The following is a 25048-nucleotide window of genomic DNA, read 5'->3' as shown; positions in this document are numbered from 1 at the left end:
AATATTATAAAATTGCTATCAGGTAGTTAACTAGTACAAAAATTATTTCGTTTGACTAGATTGCGATGTTTGTTGTATTTATTGCCTTTGTAACTTTGTGTATTTTCATTTCTTTTTCATGCTAAATATTCAGTTCCATGCTTCATGAGACAAGGATAGGATGAGTGCAGGCTGGCTCTAGATCTGGCTAGAAACAAGCTTGACTGATCAGTGAAACTTGTAATGAATTCAGTTTCAAGGAACTGGCAAACACAGGAGGAGAGAAAGGGAATCAGGCAGTAGCTGGTCCAGCAAGTCATCAGAAATATGCCTCAGGGAAACTCCATCTGAGTCATTATTCAGGCGTAATGAGAAGGCAGTATGTCACCCCTCAATTTATTTTATGAGTCTATTTAATGGAAGAAAATGCTACTGCTTATAATCTTGTTTTCCTGGTAAATGGGGATCTTAGAACAATAGAAAGTATAACTTTTTTAAAATTTATCTTATTGAGTTCCCCTTCCCCTCTGGTAAGCATTGATCTGTTCTCTTTGTCCATGTGTTTGTTTATCTTCTACATATGAGTGAAATCATACAGTGTTAGTCTTTCTCTGTCTGGCTTAATTCACTTAACATAATACCCTCAAGGTGCTTCAGTGTTGTTGCAAATGGGGCAATTTTGTCTTATTTTATGGCTGAGTAGTATTCTATTATGTATACATATATCTCATCTTCTTCATTTGTTGGGCACTTGGGTTGCTTCCACATCTTGGCAATTGTGAATAATGCTGCAATGAACATAGGGGTGTGTAAGTCCCTATGAATTGTTGATTTCAAGTTCTTTGGATAAATACCCAGTAGTGGGATAGCTAGGTTGGATGGTATTTCTATTTTTACTTTTTTAAGAAATATCCATACTATTTTCCATAGTGGCTGCAACAGTTTTCATTCCCACCAATAGTGTATGAGGGTTCCATTTTCTCCACATCCTGCCCAACGTTTGTTGTTTTTTGTCTTGGTAATTATAGCCATTATAAGAGGAGTAAGGTGATATCTCATTGTGGTTTTGATTTGCGTTTCCCTAATGGTTACTGATATTGAACATTTTTTCCTGTGCCTGCTGGCCATCTGTATATCTGATTGGAGAAATATCTGTTCATATCCTCTGCCCATTTTTTGATTGGCTTGTTTGATTTTTTGTTGTTTAGTTGTATGAGTTCTTTATATATTTTAGAGATTAACCCCTTGCTGGATATATGATTTGCAAATATATTCTTCCAGTTGGTGGGTTGTCTTTTTGTTTGGTTCCTGGTTTCCTTTGTCTTACAGAAGCTCTTTAGTGGGATGCAGTACCATTTGTTTATTTTTTGTTTTGTTCTCTTTGCTCGGGTAGACATGGTATTCAAAAAGGTCCCTCTAAGATCAACGTCAAAGAGCGTACTGCCTATATTTTCTTCTAGAAGTTTTATAGTTTCACATATTACATTTACCGCTTTAATCCATTTTGAGTTAAGTTTTGTGTATGGTGAAAGATAATGGTCTACTTTCATTCTTTTGCGTGTAGCTGTCCAGTTTTCCCAACACCGTTTATTGAATAGACTTACCTTTCTCCACTGTATGTTCTTGGGTCCTTTGTCAACGATTAGCTGTCTGTAGATGTGTGCTTTTATTTCTGGGCTTTCAGTCCAGTTCCGCTGATCTGTGTGTCTTTTTCTGTACCAGTACCATGCTGTTTTCATTTCTGTAGCTTTGTAGCATATTTTGAGGTCAGGGCTTGTGATGCCTCCAGTTTTGTTCTTTTTTCTTAGGATTTATGTAGCTATTCAGGGTCTTTTTTGGCCCCCCATGAATTTTTGGATTCTTTGTTCCAATTCTCTGAAGAATGTCATTGGGATTCTGACTGGGATTGCATTCAATCTGTAGATTGCTTTAGACAGTGTGGACACTTTAACTATGTTTATTCATCTAATCCATGTGCATGGAATATCATTCCATTTCTTTATGTCATTAGTGATTTCTTTCAATAATGTCTTATAGTTTTCATTGTATAGATCTTTTACCCCCTTGGTTAAATTTATTCCTAGATACTTTATTCTTTTTGTTGGGATTGTAATTGCGATTGTGTTCTTGAGTTCTCTTTCTGTTAGTTCTTTATTAGAGTGTAGAAAGGCAACTGATTTTTGTAAGTTGATTTTGTGCCCTGCGACTTTGCTGTAGTAGTTGATTATTTCTAATAGTTCTCTGTTGGGTTTTCTATATATAAAATCATGTCTTCTGCAGACAGGAAGAGTTTCATTTCTTACTTTCTGATTTAGATACACTTTATTTATTTTTCTTGCCTAATTGCTCTGGCCAAAACCTCCAGTACTATGTTGAATAAGAGTGGCAAGAGTGGGCACCCTTATCTTGTTCCTGTTCTCAGAGGGATGACTTTAAGTTTTTCCCCATTGAGTATGAAGTTGGCTGTGGGTTTGTCATATGTGGCCTTTATTACATTAAGCTATTTTCCTCCTAAACCCATTTTATTGAGAGTTTTTATCATAAATGGATGTTGGATCTTGTCAAATGCTTTCTCTCGATCTACTGAGATGATCATGTGGTTTTTATTCCCCATTTTGTTAATGTGGTGTATCACATTGATTGATTTGCAGATGTTGAACCATCCCTGTGTCTCTGGTATAAATCCCACTTGATCATGGTGTATGATCCTTTTAATGTATTGCTGTATTTGGTTTGCCAATATTTTGTTGAGAATTTTTGCATCTATGTTCAACAGCGATATTAGCCTGTAATGTTCCTTCTTTGTGTTGTCCTTGTCTGGCTTTGCAATCAGGGTAATGTTGGCCTTCTAGAGTCTGTTAGGAAGTGTTCTATCTTCAATTTTTTGGACTAGTTTGAGAAGGATACATATTAAATCTTCTTTGAATGTTTGGTATAATTCTCCAGAGAACCCATCTGGGCCTGGACTTTTATTTTTTGGGAGATTTTTTATTGCTGTTTCAGTCTCTTCATTTGTGATTGATCTATTCAGATTCTCTATTTCTTCTTGATTCAGTTTTTGGAGGTTGTATGATTCTAACAATTTATCCATTGCTTCCAGATAGTCCAATTTGATGGCATATAGTTTTTCACAATATTCTCTTATATTCCTTTGCATTTCCATTATATCCATGGTAACTTCTCCTCTTTCATTACTAATTTTATTTGTTTGAGGCTTCTTTCTTTTTTTCTTGGTGAGTCTGGCTAAGGGCTTGTCAATTTTGTTTATCTTCTTAAATAACCATCTCTGAGTTTCATTGATCCTTTCTACTGTTTTTTTGTTTTCAATTTCATTTATTTATGCTCTACTTTTTATTATTTCCCTCTGTCTACTGACTTAGGGCTTTGTTAATTCCTCCTTTTATAGTTCTGTTAGCTATAGTTTAAGATTTCTTTTTTGAAAGTTTTCCTTTTTGTTGAAGTGGGCCTATATTGCTATGAATTTCCCTCTTAGGACCACTTTTGTGGCATCCCATATAAGTTGGTATGGTGTATTCTCAATTTCATTTGTTTCCAGATATTTTTTGATTTCTCCCCATATAAGTTGGTATGGTGTATTCTCAATTTCATTTGTTTCCAGATATTTTTTGATTTCTCCTTTAATTTCTTTTTTGATCCATTGGTTGTTCAGTAGCAAGTTGTTTAGTCTCTACATGTTTGTCACTGTACCAACTTTTTTCTTGCAGTTAATTTTTAGTTTCATAGCTTTGTGATCAGAAAAGCTCCTTCATATGAGTTCAATTCTTCTTAAAGTTATTAAGGCATGCCTTGTTTACCAACATATGGTCTGTATTTGAGAATGTTCCATGTACACTTGAGAATAATGTGTATTCTGCTGTTTTGGGATGGAGTGGTCTATATCTATCTGTAAAGTCTGTCTGTTCTGGTTTTTCTTTTAATTCCACTATTTCCTTATTGTCTTTCTTTTCAGATGATCTACCCATTGATGGAAGTGGGATGTCAATGTCCCCTATTATTATTGTGTTGCTGTTTATTTCTCTTTTTAGGTCTGTAAGTAGTTGCTTTATGTACTTTGGTGCTCCTGTGTTAGATGCATATATATTTATAAGTATTATGTCCTCTTGGTGGAGTGTATCTTTTATCATTATATACTGCCCCGCTTTGTCTCTCATTGCCTTTTTTTTCTTGAGATTTACTTTGTCTGATATAAGTATGGCAATAGCTGCTTTCGTTTGTTTGCCATTAGCTTGGGGTATCATCTTCAATCCCTTCCCTCTGAGCCTGTCTTTGTCTTTAGAGTTGAGATGTATTTCCTGGAGGCAGCATTCTGTTGGATCTTGTTTTTTAATCTATCAAGTCACTCTGTGTCTTTTGGTTGAAGAATTCAATCTGTTTACATTTAGAGTGCTTATTGATATATGAGGACTTAATACTGCCATTTTATCACTCATTTTCCAGTTGTTCTGTATTTCCCTTGTTTCTCGTCCCATGTATTTGAGACTGTCAGTTCAGTCTGGTGGTTCTCTATGATGGTTTTCTCAGTTTTCTCTTTATTTATCATTTGTGTCTCTGTTCTGATTTTTTGTTTAGTGGTTACTGTGAGGTTTGTATAAAAGAACTCATAGATGAGATAGTCCCTTTTCTGATAGCCTCTTATTTCCTTAGTCTAACCAGGTTCCATCTCTTTTCTTTTCCCTGTCTAAGTTATTGTCACAACTTACTCCATTTCTGTTGTGAGGTTTAATTAAAGTGAAGTGATTATAGTTATTTTTAGTGTTTTCCTTCCCTTTAACTTTAATGTTACCATTAAGTGTTTGCTAACCTGTTCTGATAGAAAGAGGCAACTTTCTGATTTTGTCTGTCTATTTATCTCCTTGCTCAAGGCTTTGTAAATCCTTTCTTTTTCTTTTCAGGTGAGGGCCTTCTTGATCATTTCTTGTAGGGGGGGTGTCATGGTGATGAACTCCCTCAGTTTTCGTTTATCTGGGAAAGTTTTTATTTCTCCATTATATATGAAGGATATTTTCACTGGATAGAGTATTCTTGGCTGAAAGGTTTTGTCTTTCAGAATTTTGAATTTATCATTCCACTCTCTCCTAGCCTGTAAGATTTCTGCAGAGAAATCCACTGAAAACCTGATAGGGGATCCTTTGTATGTCATTTTCTTCTACCTTGCTGCCCTTAATATTTTTTCTTTGACATTGAATTTTGCCAGTTTTACTAGTGTGTGCCTTAGAGAAGGTCTTTTTACATTCATGTAATTAGGTGTTCTATTAGCTCCACCTACATGTAATTCTAGCTCCTTCCCCAGGTTTGGGAAGTTCTCAGCAATTATTTCTTTGAACAAGTTCTCTGCTCCTTTCTCCCTGCCTTCTCACTCTGGAATACCTATCATCCTTATGTTACCTTCTCTAATTGAGTTGGATATTTCTCAGAGAATTTCTTCATTTCTTTTTAGTCTTAGTTCTTTCTCCTCTTCCATCTGAAGCATTTCTATATTTCTGTATTCTAAATTACTAATTCTGCCCTCCATAATATCAGTTCTGTTATTTAAAGATTCCAAGGGCCAACCTAGTGGCAGAGCAGTTAAGTTCACACGTTCCACTTCAGCAGCCCAGAGTTTGCTGGTTTTGATCCCAGGTACAGATGTGGCACCACATGGCAAGCCATGCTGTGGCAGGCATTCCACGTATAAAGTAGAGGAAGATGGGCATGGAGTTTAGCTCAGGGCCAGTCTTCCTCAGTAAAAAGAGGAGGATTGGCAGCAGATGTTAGCTCAGAGCTAATCTTCCTCAAAAAAAAGAAAAAGATTCCAGATTTTCCTTTATCTCACACATTGTGTTTTTCATCTGTAACATTTCTGGTTGGTTTTTAAAATAGCTTCAATCTCTTTTGTGAAGAATTCCCTCTGTTCGTTAATTTTATTCCTGATTTGAATGAACTGTCTTTCTGGGTTTTCTTGTAACTCGCTGAGTTTCTTTATGATAACTATTTTGAATTCACTGTCATTTATATTGTAAATTTCTGTGACTTTAGGATTGATTTCTGGGTATTTGTTATTTTCCTTCTGGTCTGAAATGTTAATATATCTCTTCATGCTATTTCATGGAGTTGACTTGTGCTTTTGCATAGTGGTAGTATCTGGTCACAGATTCCACATGCTGCCACAGGTGGTGGATGCAGCTGTTGGGTATTCTGAACCTGCCACAATGCAGCTGTACCTGTCCTTTGGAAGATGTGCTGACTGAGGCCTGTCTGCCTTTGCCCACTGCCCACTGCTGCTTGTTGGTGTCGCAATCCAATGTACACATCAGGATAGATATGGAGAGGGCTGATGGCCACTCTGAGTTTATTATAACCAGCGTTTCAATATATACATAGCTCACGTCTGTTAAACATACACAGGTGTTCTGGATGAAGTAATTAGTGAATGCCAAGAATTCTTAGTGATTTCTCAAGGACCCCTCCCTCGGCCTCTGTTTTGATATTATCATGTTTTTGCTGTGCTCGTATATTTTTATCTCAGAGCAGGCAAGGCCTCCTAGGCAATGGCCCCTCCTGCTCCCAATATCAATATCATGTCTCCATCTGTGCCCCCAAGCGACCGTGCCTGTCTTAAGTTACCTCCCCCTGGAGGTCTTACCCGCCATTGGCTCACCAGCCTTCTCACCTCTGGGTCACAGTTTGTTGGCAAGCCTTTTCCAGTGATTATTAACCCTTCCTGTGTCAGGGGTGGCTACACTGCTTTACACACATAGTTACACAGGCACTCTGCAGGAATCCCCTGATCTGGCCTACTGGCTGAGCTGGTGCACCAGGCAGGAGGGTGGGAGGGGTGCTTTATTTCACACTTACAATCCTGGGGGTGCTCCTGCTCTGTACTTGCTGTCTGCCCTCCTGGGCTGCTCAGCTTGGTAAAGATTCCCCCATGATTGCTTAGCCTCTTTGATGTGGATCATTCCCCTGGGCTGGGAGGCAACTGCAAGAGCGATGACATTCCTGCAGAGGGCTGCCCTTTCCCACTTCTCTCAGTCATTCGCCAGCTGCCACATGAGGCCCTGTGCCCTAGATTGCTGCCATTTGAGGAGGGAGAGAAGATCCCCTTCCTTACTTCCACTGCCTCCCCAGCTGGGTCCAGCACTTCCACCTTCAGATTTATGGCTGTGCAGATCTCTCAGATGTCTATTGTGTTGTGTGAATGTCCTCTGGTTTATGAATGTCCTTTTCATTGTATCTTAGTGGGGAGAGACTAAGGGAAGAGCTCACTCCACCATGATGCTGACATCACTCAGAAAGTATAACTTTTTAAAGATGACATACTTCAAGAACTTTTTTTAAACCGAGGTCTAAAGTGTTCAAAATATTATTCTGAGGTTGCTTAGTGGCAGAACACACTTTTTCTGTGAGTACATACCTTCGAAGTACTGATGTTTTATGGAAACTGTCTGGAAAACTAATTTATACCAGTGAAAGAACTCCATGTTAATCTAGGGACTGAAGAGATAGCAAGACACAGTAACAGCTTATTGTCAAATGGATACAAAGAGCTTCATAAGTTTTTCTCAGCATCATAGCACAAGAAAGCATGTTGTTAAATTCTGTGCACATAACATTAATCATGAGGAATTATAGATCTTAAGAAAAGATGAGCCAAAACCCAAGGGAGCCCTTAAAAAACCACTACTTTAATTTTAAGGACTCAAAATAGTTATATAGCCAAAGATTATATCAAGTATTTTGCCCAATCTGCTTTAGCTCCACTGACGCAAAATTCTCACCTAATTTTTTAAAAGTCATTCAATCACTTGGGTGTTGGCTATACACAGACAAGAAACCTGATATTTCAATATAGAATCTGTAAAATTTCTTTGTATAACTATAGGTGAGGCTTCACAATTCATGAATTACCTCACAGTGGACCAGATACCACTTTTAAAATGACCCAAAATGTTTAGACCAAACGTTAAGTGCTTTTTTTCCCCTCTGATCATCCTAAATATCAGACTGAGTCAGAAAATTACAGTTTTATTAGTGATTATCTTCTATGTACCAAGCAGAGTCACACATTTTATATTCACAATCTCATATAATTTCTGCCAGGTATTATTTTCTCAATTTTACAGATGAGAACACAGGGTCATAAAGATTAAACAACTAGGCCAAGGTCACATAGCCATTATCTAACAGGGCCAGGATTCAAGAGAAAGCTTGCTCTTTACTAAAGCCTACCTTTTCTAGCAGCAGCAACATTATGGCCACCTCCCTGGCCTCAAAGGGTAGTTGAATCAATAGAGGAGCTGGGCTTGAGTGTGGGTTCAGACTCTCACTAGATGTCAACATGACCTCTTACAGAATCATTGTGACACTGGATGCTAGAGGAAAGAACAGTCTTTCCTCTAAACTGAATGGAGCAGATAAAAGCCTTATAACAGGCAGAAATGACTACAAATTGCATCTCATTCATGGAGATTACCTGGTTCAAATATTCCTGTACCAATGAAAGCCCAGGGAAGAGAATCGGCCTTCTTGTGGCAGTTCAATGACACTGTGTGAATGCTTCCCAAAGCGAGGTCTCTAATCCTGGTATCTCTCCTGAATTTTAGAGTCTTCTTTTTTAACTTCCTTCTAGATGTTTTCATCTGAATATTTCAAAGTGACAGTGTTTAACACAATTTGTTAATTCATCCTTTTATTTCATAATCATTGTTTTAGTTCCAAGACATACAAACCAGAGTATGCTTCATTATCCTGGCGGAGTCATGCATTTAAACAAAAAATTACCATAAATATGATGTTCATAACAATATCAAACTCCTTAAAAAGTGGCCTTTATCACAACTTTCCTATTTTAGTTAAACAGTTAGTTAAATATACATGCATTGCTTGACATATACTTTACATTTCACTGTCAAATCTGACTCTTCCCTTTGGTAGCATATTGTATTGTACAAAAACAGTTATGATGTCATCTTCCATTTTCTGTTTTCCTTTATAATCTTGTCACACCCCTGGATATGGAGTATAATTCCCCTCCCCTTGAATATGGAAAAGTTTGGGACTCAATTATAATCAACAGAATGCAGCAAAGGGACACTGGGTAGCATCTTAAGCTAGGTTAGAAAAGGGGAGACAGACTGTTTTATTCATTAAAACCTTCATGTTGGAGCCCTGAGCCACCATAGAAGCAATAAACTGTCCTGCGGCTAACATTCTGTGAGGAAGCCCAAATTAACCTGTGTAAGCAGACTATATGTTGACTTTCTCAGGCTACCAGGAGAGACAGAGTGAGAGAGGAAAAAAAGAAATCAAGACAAATGAACTGAAAGAAAGAGGGTCCAGCTGCACCAGCTCCCTGCAGGTCGGCTTCTGCCACCTTCTGAATGCAATCTGATGAGAGCCCCTAGCCAGAACTACCCACCCAAGCCCTTCTCATATTTCTGATTCACATAAACTTTGAGAGATAATAAAATAATTGTTGTTTGAGTCGCAAGTTTTGGGGTGGTTTATTATGCAACAATAGTAAGCAGAACTGCTGGTTACTTATTATAACTGATGCCAACCAATTAGCCTTCATGCCTCAGACTTTCCCACTTCCAATCCATACCACCTACCACCTACCTACAGTTTTCCTGTTCCTTTTCAGAAATGTTCACTGACTCACCTTCTTATTCAAAGAATTAATAGTAATAAATGAAACCTTTTGACTGCACTTCAGGCGGATCCTAATATGAATCTACTTTCATTCCACTTCTTCTAATCAGGCCCATGAGAGACTCCAGTCAAAATAAAAATCTTGCCTTGTGTTCTCCAAACTTTGTCTTCAATGTGCATTTACTTTGCTTGTACCTTGTTCTAGAACAGTTTTTTTTTCCAATGTCTTCTCCATCTATCTATATCCTACCCATCACTTCAAGTCCAATTTAAATGCCACCTCTTACATGAAGCCTTTCCTGATTCCTCCAATAAGAAATGAACTCCTCCAATACTTTGCATGTACCTCAATTTTTGTACTGCTATTTATTTATGTAACTGCATAAATTTCTTTTCCTCCAATAAAATTTTAAGCTCCTTGACATCAAAGTTTACGTATTTTTCCTTTTGACCTTCCTGAAACTGCATAGATTTGGGTCTTTCTAAACTTGAAATCCAGTATGTTTCCATAAATACTGCATTACTACAATATATTTATGTACAACCTGTCCTGTTCCAAAAATAAAATTGAGGCAGCTTAAAAAGATATATCCAATATAGCCAGATAAATATATTTAATCTAAGTACGAAAATGAGTCAAAGGTAAATTAAGGATAAGAATGTAAAATGGATCTCTGGTAGAATTCTAAGATGGCCCCAAGACTCTTGGCCCTTGGTGTAGATACCTTCTCCCCTATGTAGGTGAGCAACATATAAGTACTTCTGCAAAGGGATTTTTCAGGTGCAAAGTTTCTTACCAGTTGACTTTAACTTAGGGAGATTATGTTAGGCAAGCCTGATCTAATCAGTTGAGGCCTTAAAAGAGATCAGAAAGATTGCACGCAGCAGAGATTCTCCTACTGGCCTGAAACATCAAACAACCATGTCATGAACTGTGTATGTAAAAGACCGTGTCGCAAAGGAACTGCAGGTGGCCGTAGAAGCTGAGGAGCCCAGTCCTACAGCTGCGGGGAACTAAACTCTGCCATAACGTCAAAGAGCTTGGAAGAGGCCTCTTCCCCAGGACAGCCTCCAGTTGAAAATGCAGCCCAGAGGGCATCTTAATTGCAGCCTGCGACATCTGGGGCAGAGCACACAGCTAAGCCATGCCAGACTTCTGACGCACAGAAACTGTGAGATAACAAATATGTGTGGTTTTAAGCCACTAAATTTGTGATTATTTTTCACAAGTTGATAGAAAACTAATGCAGAAATCGAGAATGAGATTAGTGCACAAATTTCATGCCATGAAGTCCTGCAGAGATAGACCAGAAATTTGGATCTAAGCAATATTAACAGGGTTAGAAAGATAAGATATGAGACATAGAAGATCCCTGAAATTAAATAAAATAATAATTATGGAAAACACCATCCTTCTGAATTGCAGTTGCAAGAGCACGTACCTATTAGAGGCTCACCCTCTCTAAGGATCGTACCTCAGGCAATCCCTCAAGATTCTGCCTTTGGGCTTCACTCTCAGCCTCTTGCCTGTCCGCTGTCTCAGACTCTGCTTTAGATTTAGCTTCAGCTCTATAATTTCCCCCCACCTCTCTAACTCCGTTTCAACTATACCTCTGAGTTCTTGCTGATTCTTTGATCACAGGCTTCATTTTCCACTGGTTGCAGTCCAGCTGTGTCTGCATCGACACTCAGCCCTCACTTTAGGAGTCTCTGCCCAAGTTCTACCCCTCCAGACAGGGAGACCAGTTTGGCTAAGTTCTCCCATTTGGTCCTTTTATCCCTTCATTGATAGAGCTATTGTTTTATAAAAGAGCATAATCATGTTAACATTAGAAAAAAAATTATAGCACTAATTCAATTCAGCACCAATCTGTACAGGTGTTCAGACACTTCCCTATGGGTCCAGAGTCTTATAGTCAGGATGGAAAGGGGCCCTCTAGGCTTTGTCTAGGCCTTCTTATAAGCTGATTTTACTTCCTGTTAAATTAAGCAGTCACTTTATGATGGAATCAAATGGCGTCTTTCAAAACTGAACAGGTGCTATATTACAAGGCAGTGAAATCCAGTCCCTTGAATTGTGGTAATGGACAAGCTACAGTGTCATTCCAAAATCAGTAATATGATAAGGCTTTCAGAGAAATCAGGCTGTGCTTGTCCCCCAAAACTAGATGAAGTAGGGATAGATAAAAAAAATTAGTCTGTACCTTTCCTACTCCGACAAGACTAGAGATTGCCTCTGTGCTTGGGAACAGATTGGACATTAGGGTCAAAGTAGACAATTAGCTTGTGTACTTTGGACCAATGTACAGTTATTGAAACAGATACTTTTTAAAAAAAAAAATATTTGTTTTTCTCTACAGGTCAGAGAAAACCCTTGGGCAGAACCCACATCAGGGCATATTGCCAAGGGTAACAATATTTACGTTTTGGCAACAGTTACATGCTTTTTATACTTTTATTTCCAAGGTGATTTTAAGTGTCTGCTTCCACCTTAGTAAGGTGTTTCTAGTGCATTCTTCATGAATCTCCCCTGAATTATTCCCAGTCATCTTCATGGGAAGGAAAGCCTCAAATGGCTAAAAATAATTAAGCTTGTATATTTTAATTTATTTAAATACATAGGAGTAAATTAAGATGTATCATTGCTGTGCTAAGCCCTTGGGATGTAAAGATGAGACAACAGTCCTAGTCCACCATGAGTTTGCAGCTTAGTGGAAAGGACAACTAAAAATGCCAGTATGTTAAATGGCCTTGAAGTGCTGGTTCCCATCCCTGAATACAATTAGAACCACCTGGAGAGATTTTACGCAGTATTCTTGCTCTGTCCCAACTCCTAAAGAGTCAGTCTGGGATGGGAGGCAAGTATTAGAAGTGTTTAAAAGTTCCCCAGTGACTTTAATGTGTGTCCAGGGTTGAAATCCACTGCCTTCAGGGATGAATTTGCCAGGTGCTGTAAGGGTAATCCACTAACTTTGCCTGTGGGAGGGAAGTAATCAAAATGCAGTTGGCACTTGAGTTTCAATTTAAGAATGCATAGAATTTCTCCAGGTAAGGAAGTGGATACGGGAGGTTGGGAGGGCTTGGGAAGCAGGCTTAGCCTGCTAGGCAGAATCCTGTTGATACTAACTTTTAATTACCTTCCTAATTTGTCCAGGTCTATTTATCTGCACTACCACCACCTTAATGCAAATCGTTGTCATATCTGCCTTGCATGAATCTACCAGTTTCCTAGCTTTTTCTGCATTCGCACTCTTTCCTCCTCAAATATATTCACTGCGTTGCAGATAAAAAGATTGCCTTATAACACAAATTGGTTGCCTTGTCCTGATTCAAACCCTTCACTGGCTTCATATTGCCTTTATAATCCAAAATATTTAAGACCCTATGTTATTTATTCCTGGACTTCCTTCAGCCTCACCTTAGGTCACCTGGTCCACCCTCTGCTTTGTGGACTAAGAGGCCCATTCAAGCCAGCTCTGCTTCAGTCCCTGTGCAAACCATGCTTTCTCCTTTCTCAGAGTCTTTGCAGACATGATTACTCTTCCTAGAATGCTATCCCCACACTGCTTCCCAGTCCACCCGGTGACCTAGAGGACTCTATTAATTGTTAGGTCTCTACTTAGATATCCCTTCTACACAGATTTCCCAGATGTTCCCTCCCAACTTAGAAGTCCCTGTTATATGTCCCCATAGCCACAGCTCCTACGATTTGTAACACAAATCTTCATGCATCATGCATCTCTTCTGCTAGACTATAAGGTTTATGAGGGCAAAGACTATTTACAATTCCTTGCAATATTATTGGCATTTTGCACAGTGTCTGGCACTTGGTAGATTATTGGCAAATGATGGGTGAATAAACCAAGTAAATGAACGCCATATACAGAAAAAAGACCATCTAACCTACTTTATCTCTCAAACAATTTTTATTTCCACATAGCTCAAGATTTGAGGCATGAAATGTAGCTAAAATTTGGGGTGAAATTTCACCTGTCTATGTGGCACTCTATCTTTTTCCCTCCTTGCTCTCTCTTTCTCCATTTCCCTTTTTTCTATTTTTTCCTCAGAAGATTAGCTTTTTGTAAGGAGATCTGCATTTGAAGAGAGTAACAAATAAATAATCCTTATTAACCAGTATAATATTACCTCAACATACTTACATATTGATTTCCATGACGAAAAGTGAAGGGGAAGCTGAGGAATATTTTATGAGCAGCTACCATATGCTTAGCATATGCAGTTAATCATTTAATTCTCTTCCATCTCTAATAATTTTCCCATTTTTCAGATGAAGGAACTGAGACTAGAGAAATCATTACTTCCCAAAGGTCTCATAACTAATAATAGAATTTCCAGGCTAATGACCAATGTCTAGATAATTCCCTAGTCCTTGATTTCCCCACTACTCCAATCAGATCTGTAATCAAAAGGTAAATCATTTCCAACAATTCAAACCTCTTACATACCTCTAAGGTATCTTAATTTTATATACATTCTTACTTTGTAGATTTCAGGTATCTATATTATGTTTCACTTAATTATGTCTACTAGGATAAAAGATTATACACATTACCAATTCCCGTCACTTGTCTCATAACTTTTTAAAAATTGCATTCATTCATCCATTCAATAAATGTCTGGTACTGGGAATATAATTCTGAACTGCTTTCAGAAAATTAATATTATTAATCATAAAGACATTTTCTTAAGATTCTGAATTTGGTTATACTTCATTTCTTTCTAAGCTTTGGAATGAAATTTCATTATGCAATACGTAGAATACAGCTGGTAATTCTTGCATGGGGATGGAATGAAACAGGCCCTGCTGGCATCTGGGCTGTGGGGAATGGAGAAGACAACTTGCAAAGTGTGCCCTGATTCTCAAAACACAGCCAGACCACATCATGATGGACATTGCAGGCTGAGTACAAACTCTTAATACCCATTCAATCAAGCCCATATGGTCCAAGATAACATCACAGAAAAACTGATCTAACATTAACTCCATACAAATCCATAAATTTTAAAGATAAGATCATTAAGTGTTCCAGCAACTTTGCAGCGTACAATTTCCTACCAATCTCTGCCAAGAGCATCCTGTGACTAATTCCAGCCCACCTCTCCCCTCCTTCCTACCCCTCCTGGCAAACCCTATAAATGGGTTTAATTATTAGTTAGTTCTTAAGATTATTCCCAAGTTGCCTGCTTATTATCTTTTACCATGGCAAGGGCTTATCTAGAAAGGAAAGGCTGCAAAGATAACCATCTTTCAAAGGCAATATCTAATTAGACAATTCTATCTAACATTATTGTGTCCATCTGTTATCGTCTAGGACCCAACCTGAAGAAGGTGTCACCTGTGTGAGCCTGCAGAAATTGCTCAAGCAAACAATATATTTATATAGGGTAGCTATTGGCAAAATAGCTGAAAAGTACATCTTAGGTATAGAGAAATGGAGGAAAAAAGTCAAATCCATAAAAGTAGTATCTTAGGGTTGAAAAGAGGCTGTAAGAAGAGGGTAAGAAAAGGAATAGAAGGGACTGGAATTGTAAGATGAGTCAGAGAAAGTGGTTCAAGACAGAAAACTGTGAACAATTTGATGGATTTAAAACTTGCCTTTGGACTTCTGCTGTTAGTCCTGATGAATTAACTGTCCAGCCAACTGTAAAACTGAATCAAGTATATGAAGTAAATGTTTTCAGCTGTTTTACAGCATGGAGTGCAGAATGGTAAATCTGTAAAGAAAGGAAAGAAATTCAGTTCCATGATAGCTCCTGCTTTTGGCCTGGAGTCACTTTCCAGACTGAAGTGCAAGGAGGCGCAGTTCGTACATAATATAGTGGTCTCACTGAGTTCAGTAGACAGAAATCAGAGTTGTGGAGAGAAAACACTAAAATACATTTCAAATACACTTATGCTTAGGGCAGGACTTAGTGAGAATGAGCAAGAAATGACTACCAGGAAAAGAACATAAATGGAATTGTTAGATTCTATGGGAGTTACACACGTTAGGGAGACATTTGAGTTCCAAACAGTCAGAGAGAAGAGGCTGCATTGAACAATCCAAGATCACAAAAAGCCCCCGTGGGGAAAGAGCTAATCCAGACTTACAGGAAATGCTGCTGTAGACCATCCTACCAAAGATTAAAACAGCCTCAAAAAGATCATGCTTATCTACAAATAAACGGCCTGCCTACCTGAACCAAGGCCAACATCCTGTTAATAAGCCAACAAAATCCAAAAATAGAAGTAAGGCAGCTTTAAAAAGTTGCATTATAATATAGCAAGATAAATATATTTAAAATAAGTGAGAATAATTAGGTATCTTTAGGTTAAAAAATGAACTTCAATTTATACCTAACACCATATAGAAAAAGTAATGCAAAATAGATCATAGATCTAAATGTAAAACTTAAAATAAAACAAATTTTATTATTATGTGAAATTACTGAAATTCTAGAACAAAATATAGTAGAAATCTTTGTGACTTAGGGTTAAGCAAAGATTTCTTAGCTATAGTGGCAAAATCATGATCTATAAGAGAAAAACAATTGATAAATTGAGATCCATTAAAATTAAGAATTTCTGCTCTGCAAAAATACTATTAAGTAAATGAATAAACAAGTCATAGTAGACTGAGAGAAAATACTTACAAATCACATACCTGATAAAAGATGTGCGCAGAATATGTAAAAAGCTCTTTTTCTTTTTTTTGGTGAGGAAGATTCATCTTGAGCTAACATCCGTTCCCAGACTTCCTCTTTTTTTTTTTTTTGTTATGGCTTGAGAAACATTAACCCTGAGCCAACATCTCTGCCAGTCTTCCTCTACTTTGTACGTGGGATGCCTCCACAGCATGGCCAATGAGTGGAGCAGGTTCACATCCACAATCTGAACCCACGAGCCTAGACTGCCAAAGCAGAGCACTTGGAAGTTTAACTGCCAAGCCATGGAGCAGCCCCCATAAAGAACTCTTAAAACTCAGTAATCATAAAGCAAATAATCTAATAAAAATGGACAAAAGATGTACAATTCACTTGCATCTCAAATAGTATATATAGATTGCAAATAAGCAAAAGAAAATATACTCACTATGACTAGCCATTAGGGAAATGTAAATTAAAGCTAAAATATCAGATACCACTACACAACTATCATTCTGATAACCTAAAATTAAAAAATCTGATCATACCAAGAATGTGGAGCAACTGTCACTCTCCTACACCCCTGGTTGGAATACCAATTGTACAACCACTTTGGAAAACAGTTTCGCAATTTCTTGTAAACTTAAACGTACACTTAGCATATTGTAGTCATATACCATAGGTTCTAGCCATCCCACTTCAAGATGTTTATCCAAGACAGATGAAAGCAGATGCCCATATGAAGACCTATACATAGGTTCATAACAGCTTTATGTATAATAACTAAAAACTGGAAACAACCTAAATGCATATACACAGATGAATGGATAAACTAGTATATAATAAAAAAAAAAATCAACTATTGTTCCTGCTTCAGTATGGATGAATCACAAAATAATTATGGTGAGTGAGAGAAGCCAGACAAAAACTAGTGCATTCTGTATGATAAGGTTTATATAAAAATCTAGAAAATGCAAACTAATCTATAGTTACAGAAAGTAGATCAGTGTTTACCTGGTAATTGGAGGAGAGGAAGGAATCACAGAGTGACATCACTTTGGGAATTGATGGATATGTTTATTGTCTTGATTTTAGTAAAGATTTACAGATAGATACATATTTAAAATTCATCAAATTGTACCCTCTCAATATGTGTACTATTTCATATGCTAAATAAAGCCATTAAAAATAGATCACATATTGTATGTTCTCTGTTATCAATATAAATAAACTAGAAATCAATAGAAATAATATATCTAGCAAAACTCTAAGGGCTGACCCAGTGGCACAGCGGTTAAGTTCACAGGTTCTGCTTCCGGGGCCCGGGGTTCACCGGTTCAGATCCCAAGTGCAGACACGGCACCACTAGCCAAGCCATGCTGTGGTAGGTGTCCCACCTATAAAGCAGAGGAAGATGGGCACAGATGTTAGCTCAGGGCCCGTCTTCCTCAGCAAAAAGAGGAGGATTGGCAGCAGTTAGCTCAGGGCAAATCTTCCTCACGAAAAAAAAAAGAAAACTCTAAGTATTTCAGAATTAAACATCAAACATTTTTAAATAAATGGGTTAAGGAAGAAATAAAAGTGGAAACTAGAAAATATTTCAAACTGAATGGTAATGAATATAAAACATATCAAAATCTTTCAGTATAGCAGTATTTAGAAGGGAATTTGTAGCACTATGCTTGCTATGGGTTGAATTGTGCCCCCTCCATATTCATACATTGAAGTCCTAACCTACAGTACTCAGAACGTGACCTTATTTAGAAATAGAGTTTCTGCAGATGGAATTTGTTAAGATGGGATTATACTGGAGTAATGTGAGCCCCTCATCAAATATAACTGGTGTCCTTATAAAAAGTGGAATTTTGGACACAAGCACTCACACGGGAAATATGCCACATAAAGATGAAGGCAGAGATTGGGGTGATGTGTTTGCAAGACAAAGAATGCCAAAGATGGCCCACAAACCACGAGAAGCTAAGAGAGAGACCTGGAACAGATTGTGCCTCATACCTCTCAGAAAGAACCAATTCTGCTAACACCTTGATCTCATACTTGGAGACCCCAGAAGTAACTGCCAGACAAAAAATTTCTGTTGTTTAAACTGCCCAGTTTGTGGCACTTTTTTATTGCAGCCCTAGAAAACTAATACAACACTTTTATTAGAAAAAGAATAGTGGTTCAATATCAATGATCTACCTTAAAATACTAGAAAAAGAAGAGCAAATAGAAAAACCAAAGTAAGCAGAATGAAGGGAAAAAAAGTGATAATAGTAAAAAGTTAATCAAATAAAAATAGATAAATAATTGAGAAAAACCAATGAAATCTAGATTGATAAAACTCTAGCTAGCCTGATCAAGAAACAAAGAGGGGCCGGCCCATGGCGCAGTGGTTAAGTTCGCATGTTCCACTTTGGTGGCCCAGGGTTCACCAGTTTGAATCCTAGGTGCTGACATGGTACCGCTTGGCACGCCATGCTGTGGTAGGCATCTCACATATAAAGTAGAGGACGATGGGCATGGGTGTTAGCTCACGGCCAGTCTTCCTCAGCAAAAAGAGGAGGATTGGCAGCAGTTAGCTCAGGGCTGATCTTCCTAAAAAAAAAAAAAATAAGAAACAGAGAAATCCCAAAATACCAATAGAGAACTATACCATGTCAATGGATTACAGTGCTCAATCTTGTTTCAATGTTAGTTCTCTCTAAAAGATGTATACAAAGTAATTTTTGATATGGAAAAGAAAAGAGGCTAGGGCAGCTAAGATAATCTTAAAAAAGAAAAAGAAGAGGTCATACACTCTCTCACTTCCAGATTTACTACATTGCTCCATTAATCAAGATAATATGGTATTGTCATAGTCACAAAGATAGACAAATAGATCACTTTAACAGAATGAAAGGTTTAATAAAAATGACTACTGTTCACACAATCCATTTATTTTTCAACAAGATTTCAAAATAGTAAAATGAGGAAAGGAAGTTTTTTTGAATAAATTTTGCTGGAATGACTAGCTGTACATACGAGAAAAAACCAAAACCTCACACTATACACAAAAAGTTAATTTGAGCTAGATCAAAGACCTAAGTGTAAAACCTTACATTGTAATGCTCATTTTTTTCAACACAGGTTAGCTTCATGACCTTGGGCTGACACTGGGGCAGACAAAAAAGTTCACAGAAAGGACACAGAAAACACTAACCAAAAAAAAAAAATTATCAAAATTAAAACATTTTGCTCACGCTATTAAAAATATGAATATTCTAACTGAAGACTAGTCAAAATATATAACATATAAAACTTACAAAAAGCTTCAATTGAGAATATATAAATAACTTCTACAACTGAATAATAAAAAATAAAACAATTCAAATGAAAAATGAGCATTTCACCAAGGGTTATATACTAATGACTGAGAAGCCCTTGAAATGGCGTTCAAATCATTAGGCATCATAGAAATGCAAATTAAAGCCACAATGTGATACTATCATCTCCCAACTAGAATGGATAAAATTAAAAAAATTAAAAATACCAAGTGATGACAAGTATGTGGAATGGCTGAAACTCTCACGTATTGCTAGTGGGAATGCAAAATTTGGAAATCAGTCTAGCAGTTTCTCATAAATGTAGTCATCATTTATCCAAGAGACATGAAAACATATAAACACAAAAAAAGCCTGGAATGTGCTACTTCAAAGCAACCTTATATAAATAGTCAAAAACCAAAAGTAACCCAAAAGTCCATCAATAAGAGAATGGATAAACACACTGTGGTATTTCCATATAACAGAATACTATTCGGGAATAGGGAGGAATGAATTACTCAACAATAGGGATGAATCTCAAAAACATTATGCTGTTCATTGCAGCATTATTCACAATAGCCACGACTTGGAAGCAACTCATGTATCCATCAACAGATGAATAAATAAAGAAGATGTAGTATATATACACGTGGAATACTACTTAGCCATAAAAAAGATGAAATTGTGCCATTTGTGACAACATGGATACACCTTAAGGGTATTATGCTAAATGAAATGTCAGAGAAAGACAAATAGTGTATGATTTCACTCATATGTGGAAGCCAAACACATAAATAAGAAGAACAGGTTGTTGGTTACCAGAGGGGAAGTGGGTGGGGAGAGGGCAAAATGTCGGGCTCATATGTATGGTGATAGATCGAAACTAGACTTTTGGTGGTGAACATGATGCAGTCTATACAGAAGCCGAAATATAATGATGTACACCTGAAATTTACACTGTGTTATAAACCAATGTAACCTCAATAAAATAAAATTAAAAAACACATTATGCTGAGTAAAAGAAGCCTTACATAAAGTATATTCTGCATTATTCCAATTATATGATATCCATATATGAAGACAAAAATAACAGCAGAAACTTATTTCTGGTAAAAGATTTCAGAACAATGGATGTCTCTGGTTGAGGGTGGGATTGACTGAGCTGGAGCACAAAAGTGACCTTTCTGGGGTGATGGCGATCACCTACATCTTAATGTGTGGGTGACAGATTTATGCAACTGTCAAAATTCATCAGACTATGAACTTAATACTTGTGCATTTCCTTGAATGCAAGTTATACTGCACATTTTTATAAAAGTTGAAAAAGAAGCTTTTTAAATGTCATACTAACCATGGGGCACAGAATTGTCTGCTCAGTAAATTAGTCCAAATGTATAATCAATAAATAAACTGTTCTACATTCTGAATCCAATGAATTTGTTTCCCATTCTAGCAGATGTGCTTGCTCACCATAATTTAGATTTTAAGTCTTCAGAAGGAAGGCTGCTTCCAGGGCCGCATGGTAGCATAATGGTTAAGTGCTCCGCTTTGGCAGCCCAGGGATGGCAAACCCAGATTCCAGGTGTGGACCTACACACCACTTACCTAGCCATACTGTGGTGACATCCTAAACACAAAATAGAGGAAGACTGGCACGGATGTTAGCTCAGGGACAGTCTTCCTCACAAAAAAAAAAAAAAAAAAGAAGAAGAAGAAAAAGAAATGCTGCTTCCAGAAAAATTTTGGGCTTTCCCAAAACTCATCCAATTTTCCAGATTTGGTCTAGTAGATTGGTCTTCCAGAAAGACCAAGTATATTCTGTGCAGTACACTCTTTCCTAATTTCAAACTCACATGTGTAGGATTAGTGAAAATCCAATCCACATTAATCTAATTTTGTCTAAAATATATTAATGTTTTCTGTTCTCTCAGTCTCCCTTTCTCTCACTCGTCTCTCTCTCAAGGTTCAAGGTTTTCCTTCTAGGAAACAGATTGTCACATTGGGCAATAGAGGAATAAATTCTACACAATTGCAAAAGCAATCACAACAGTTTTATTGAGATATAATTCACTCATTTAAAGTATAGAATTCAACATTTTTAAATATATTCATAGAGTTGTGCGCCATCACCACAATCAATTTTAGAACACTTTTATTGCCCTCATTTTTATCACCTTATTATACTTTCCATTTCTGTAAGTTGTATTTGTTTTTGTTCTAGCATTTTGCCTGAATGATTATTATGCCTCTTGTTTTTATACACATACTCTCAATTTCCTTTTATTTATGACATTAAACACGATTATACTGTATAGTCTATGCAAATAATTCCAATATCTCAGTATTTGTAGATCTTAGTCTAATTCTTTCTTTTTTCCTCTGATTCCTTCAGGTCTCAAGTCTGCATACGGACATGTGAGTAAACATTCTCAGGGGACAGTTTTTATGGCATCACTGGGTGCAAAGGTGGAAATTTGCATGTTTCCTTGCTATCTCCCCTTGTGGTGTGTGTTATTTTCCTATCTCCAAGTTTACCACTTCTCATAAGGTCACATACAGAGCTTTTTGAAGCCCACAGTTGTGCAGTCTGTGACCAGAGAACCCACCTCGAGGGGGCCCAGGGTGCCTCTTCTCAGTCTGTTAGCTCTGAAACCAAAGCTCAGGGCCTCCAGGTTTTGGTGGATGACCTCAGGCATGTCCCTGTCAACTTACCTCTCTGGGCCAGTGATTTCACTTTGTGTTTCTTGGACTCTGAGGATCTCTGTAACTCTTTGTCCAGTTCAACTTAGCATTTTTAAAAGTTCTTAAAAATATTCTATCCATGATTTTAATTCTACCCATATTGTTTTGAACTGTTTAAAGCAAGTGCTGCCAGAAAGTAAAAGGCAAGCATTTTCAACAGTGTACTGCAAATTTTTTTTTAGCGAGGTAACATTGGTTTATAACATTACCTAAGTTCCAGGTGTACAACATTATATTTGGATTTCTGTGTAGACTACATCATGTTCACCACCCAAAGACTAATTGCCATCCATCACCATACAGATGAACCCTGTCACCTCTTTCTCCTTCCTCCTTCACCCCTTCCTCTCTGGTAACCACCAATCTAATCTCTGTATCTATGTGTTTGTTTGCTGTTGTTTTTATCTTCTACTTGCTAGTGAGATCATACAGTATTTGACTTCCTCCCTCTGACTTACGTCACTTAGTATAGTATCCTCAGGGTCCAGCCATGTTGTCACAGGAAGATTTCATCTTTTTTTTATAGCAGAGTAGTATTCCATTGGGTATATTATACCACATGTTCTTTATCCATTCTTCTCTTTGTGGGCACCTAGGGTGCTTCCAAGTTTTGGCTATTGTGAATAATGTTAAAGTGAACACAGGGGTGCATAGAACTATACACATTCGCATTTTCACGTTCTTTGGATAAATAACCAGCAGTGGAATAGCTGGATCATACGGTAGTTCTATTCTTAATTTTTTGAGGAATCTCCATACTGTTTTCCATACTGATTGCACCAGTTTACATTCCCACCAGCAGTGTGTGAGAGTTCCCTTCTCTCCACATCCTCTCCAACACTTGCTCTTTTTTGTCCTGTTGATTATAGTCATTCTGAAGGGCATAATGTGGTATCCATTGTAGTTTTCATTTGCATTTCCCTAGTAATTGGTGGTGTTGAACATCTTTTCATGTGCCTGTTAGCCATCTGTATATCTTTTTTGGAAAAATGTTCAGATCTTTTGCCCATTTTTTACTTGGGTTGTTTGTTTCTTTGTTGTTGAGATATATGAGTTCTTTCTATATTTTGGACATTTACCCCTTATCCAATATATGGTTTGAAAATATCTTCTCCCAATTGTTAGGTTGTCTTTTGACTTTATTACTGGTTTCCTTTGCTAGGCAGAAGTTTTTTACTTTGATGTAGTACCATTTGTTTATTTTTTTCTTTTGTTTCTCTTGCCTGATCAGAAATTCAAAAATATGGTGCTAAGACTGATGTCAAAGAGCATACTGCCTATCTTTTCTTCTAGAAGCTTTATGATTTCAGGTCTTACATTCAAGTCTTTAATCCATTTGGAGTTAGTTTTTGTGTATGGTGTAAGATAATGATCTAATTTCATTCTTTTGCATATGGCTGTCCAGTTTTCCCAACACCATTTGTTGAAGAGACTTTCCTTTCTCCATTGTATGTTCTTAGCTCCCTTGTCGAGAATTGGTTTTCCATAGATGTTTGGGTTTATTTCTGGGCTCTCAGTTCTGTTCCATTGATCTGTGTGTCTGTTTTGTGCCACTACCATGCTGTTTGATTACTACAGCTTTGTAGTATATTTTGAAATCAGGGACTGTGATACTTCCAGCTTTGTTCTTTTTTCTCAGGATTCCTTTAGCTATTTGGGGTCTTTTGTTGGCATCCTTGTCTGGTTCCTGTGCTTAAAAGGCTAGCTTTCAGTTTTTCTCTGTTGAGTATGATATTGGCTGTAGGTTTGTCATATATGACCTTTATTATGTTAAGGTACTTTCCTTCTATACCCATTTATTCAGAGTTTTTATCATAAATGGATGCTGTATCTTGTCAAATGCTTTCTCTGCATCTATTGAGATAATCATGTGATTTTTATTCTTCATTTCGTTAATGTGATGTATCATGTTGATTGATTTGCAGATGTTGAACCAACTCTGTGTCCCTGGAATAAATCCCACATGATCATGATGTATGATCTTTTTTAATGTATTGTTGTATTCGATTTGCTAGTATTTTGTGGAGAATTTTTGTATCAATGTTCATCAGTGTTGTCCTTGACTGGTTTTGGTATCAGGGTAATGTTGGCCTCATAGCATGACTTAGGAAGCTTCCCCTCGTCTTCAATTTTTTGGAAGAGTTTGAGAAGGATAGATGTTAAGTCTTCTTTGAATGTTTGGTAGAATTCAGCAGGGAAGCCTTGTGGTCTTGGACTTTTACTTTTTGGGAGGTTACTGTTTCGATCTCCTTACTGGTGATTGGTCTATTCAAATTCTCTATTTCTTTTTGATTCAGTTTTGTAAGGTTATATGATTCTAAGAATTTATCCATTTCTTCTAGATTCTCCAATTTGTTACATATAGCTTTTCATACTATTCTCTTATAATCTTTTGTTTTTCTGAGGTGTTTGTTGTAATTTCTCCTCTTTATTTCTGATTTTATTTATTTGGTCCTTCTCTCTTTTTTTTTCATGAGTCTAGCTAAAGGTTTGCCAATTTTGTTTATCTTTTCAAAGAATCAGCTTTTAGTTTCATTGATTTTTTTTCTTTAGTCTCTATTTCATTTATTTCTGCTCTGATTTTTGTTATTTCCTTCCTTCTACTGAGTTATGGCTTTGTTTGTTCTTCTTTTTTCAGTTCCTGTACGTGCACTGTTAGATTGTTTATTTGAGATTCTTCTTCTTTGTTGAGGTACGCTTGTATTGCTATAAACTTCCTTCTTAAAACT

General features: G+C 37.1%; 1 long non-coding RNA gene across 2 annotated transcripts in view; it reads left to right on the top strand.

Moving 5' to 3' along the window:
• LOC139083840 (uncharacterized) overlaps nucleotides 1-25048 on the top strand; it is a 117042-nt gene that overhangs the window by 57374 nt on the left and 34620 nt on the right. The window contains exon 5 of one of the 2 annotated variants that reach the window (XR_011540820.1): nucleotides 21970-21992. This is a non-coding gene — a long non-coding RNA (uncharacterized lncRNA). Of the gene's footprint in view, nucleotides 1-9245; nucleotides 9470-21969; nucleotides 21993-25048 lie in introns of those variants that run through there. The other variant, XR_011540819.1, reaches the window with a different exon arrangement.

Source organism: Equus przewalskii, chromosome 6 (assembly GCF_037783145.1).
Source record: "Equus przewalskii isolate Varuska chromosome 6, EquPr2, whole genome shotgun sequence".
Taxonomy (NCBI): Eukaryota; Metazoa; Chordata; class Mammalia; order Perissodactyla; family Equidae; genus Equus; species Equus przewalskii.
The sequence above is the reverse complement of the archived record's forward strand: the minus strand, read 5'-3'. Positions and strand labels throughout refer to the sequence as shown.